This window comes from Penaeus vannamei, chromosome 24 (assembly GCF_042767895.1).
Source record: "Penaeus vannamei isolate JL-2024 chromosome 24, ASM4276789v1, whole genome shotgun sequence".
NCBI lineage: Eukaryota > Metazoa > Arthropoda > Malacostraca > Decapoda > Penaeidae > Penaeus > Penaeus vannamei.
In genome coordinates, this window is record NC_091572.1 from 37789026 (window position 1) to 37791525 (window position 2500).

The following is a 2500-nucleotide window of genomic DNA, read 5'->3' on the forward strand; positions in this document are numbered from 1 at the left end:
GGAGGGGAGGGAGAGGGAGGGAGGGAGGGAGAGGGGGGAGAGAGGGAGAGAGAGGGGGAGGGAGGGAGAGGGAGGGAGGGATAGGGAGGGGAGGGAGGAGATAGGGAGGGGGAGGGAGGGGGAGGGAGGGAGGGAGGGACGAAGGGAGAGGGGAGGGAGGGAGAGGGGGAGGGAGGGAGAGAGGGGAGGGAGGGAGGGAGAGGGGGAGGGAGAGGGAGGGAGGGAGAGGGAGAGGGAGGGAGGGAGAGGGAGAAGGGGAGAAGGGGGAGGGAGGGGGCCGAAGCGAGAGAGAGAGAGAGGGAGACAGAGAGAGACAGAGACAGACAGACAGACAGGCAGACAATGCGAGCGAGCGAGCGAGAGACAGACAGACAGACAGAGAAGAGAAGAGGGGAAGGGAGGGGAGGAGGGGGACACAGGTGGTGGTGTCCATTACCAGCTGTTTATAAAAGGAATGTTATTACTATTACGCTGTTATTAGCTGTAAACAACGGATAATTGGCATTGCCTTTACAAACCGTTACGCTATGCTTGTTATTATTATAGGTAGTTAGAGTAAGCTGTTGTTAGTGTATAATATCTATGTGAAGAAGTACAAGGGATAATTAAACCAAGAAAATTTTAGGTACGATTATAACAAATCTGATGAATAGGAGAAGGAAAGGGGTGGAGGAAGAGGAGGGAGAAGAAAAGGAGTAAGTAGGTAGGTAGAGAGAGGGAGAGAGAACCAAAGAAAAGAGAGAGAGAGAGAGAGAGAGAGAGAGAGAGAGAGAGAGAGAGAGAGAGAGAGAGAGAGAGAAAGGAAGAGAGACAGAAACAGAGACAGACAAACAGACAGAAAGACAGACAGAGAGAGAGAGACTGACCCGAGATGCACTTGTGACGAGCGTCCTCTGGTTGGCAAGCGAGCAAGCGAGCGAGAGAGAGACCGACAGACAAACAGACCGAGACAGAAAAACAGACAGAGACAGACAGAAGAAACAGACAGAGACAGAAAACAGAGACAGACAGACAGAATGAGAGAACAGAAAAACAGCCAGACACAGACAGCCAGACAGAAACAGACAGAGGCAGACACAAAAACAGAGCTAGACAGACACAAACACAGAGACAGAAAAACAGACAGAGACAGAATAACAGAGACAGAAAAACAAACAGAGACAGACACACAGAATAACAGAATAACAGACAGAGACAGAAAAACAACAGAAACAAAGACAGAAGAAACAGACAGACACAGAGACAGAAGAAACAGACAGACAGAGACAGCCAGACAGAAACAGACACAAAAACAGAGACAGAATAACAGAAAAACAAACAGAAACAGAGACAGACACAGACAGACACAGACAGAGCCTGCCTGACCCGCGCGCCCTCTGCCTGGCGAGCGGGGAACAACAACGCAGCGCCGAGCATCACGACCTCGGCCACGTGAACAGCTCCTCCTCTTTGCGTAATGCTGTCATATTATAGAGTATCCTCCTCCTGTCTGTTGCGCTGCCTTTTTTTCCCCTTTCTTTCTCTGTTTCTCTTTCTCTTTCTTTCTATTTTTCTCTTTTTCTCGGTCTCTCGGTCTCTTTCTCTTTCTCGCTTTCTTGCTTACTCTCTTGCTTTCTCGCTTTCTCTCTCTCGGTCTTTCTCTCTCTCGCTTTCTCGCTTTCTCTCTCTCTCTGGCTGTTGCGCTGCCTGCCTCTCCTCCTTCTGATACCGACGATTTTTTTTCCCTTTTTTTCTGTTTCTCTTTCTATTTTTCTTTTTCTCGCTTTCTTGCTTTCTCGGTTTCTCTCTCTCGGTCTTTCTCTCTCTCTCTTTCTCTCTCTCTCTCTCTCTCTCTCTCTCTCTCTCTCTCTCTCTCTCTCTCTCTCTCTCTCTCTTTCTCTCTCTCTCTCTCTCTCTCTCGGTCTTTCTCTCGCTCTCTCTCTCTCTTTCTCGCTGTCTCTCTTTCTCGCTTTCTATCTCTCTCTCTCTTTCTCGCTTTCTTGCTTTCTCGCTCTCTCTCTCTCTCTCTCTCCCTTTCTCTCTTTATGTTCTCTTATTTTTGTCTTTTTAAAAAAAATCTTTTGATTCTTGTTTGCTTGTTTAAGCTTTCTCCACCTTTCCCTTCATCCTCCTCTTTCTCCCTTACTCTCCACCTCCCTCTATCCCTCTCTCTCTCCCTTCCACCCTCTCTTTCTCCCCTTCTCTCCATCTTCCCCTTTCCCTCTCTCTCTCTCCCTTCCTCCTTCTCTTTCTCCATTACTCTCCACCTCCCCTTTCCCTCTCTCCCTCCCTCCCTCCTCCTCTTCTTCTCCTTACTCTCCCACCTCCCCCTTTCCCTCTCTCCCTCCCTCCCTTCCTCCTCTTCTTCTCCCTTACTCTCCACCTCCCTCTATCCCTCTCTCTCTCCCTTCCACCTTCTCTTTCTCCCCCTTCTCTCCATCTTCCCCTTTCCCTCTCTCTCTCTCCCTTCCTCCTTCTCTTTCTCCATTACTCTCCACCTCCCCCTTTCCTCCCCTCCCTC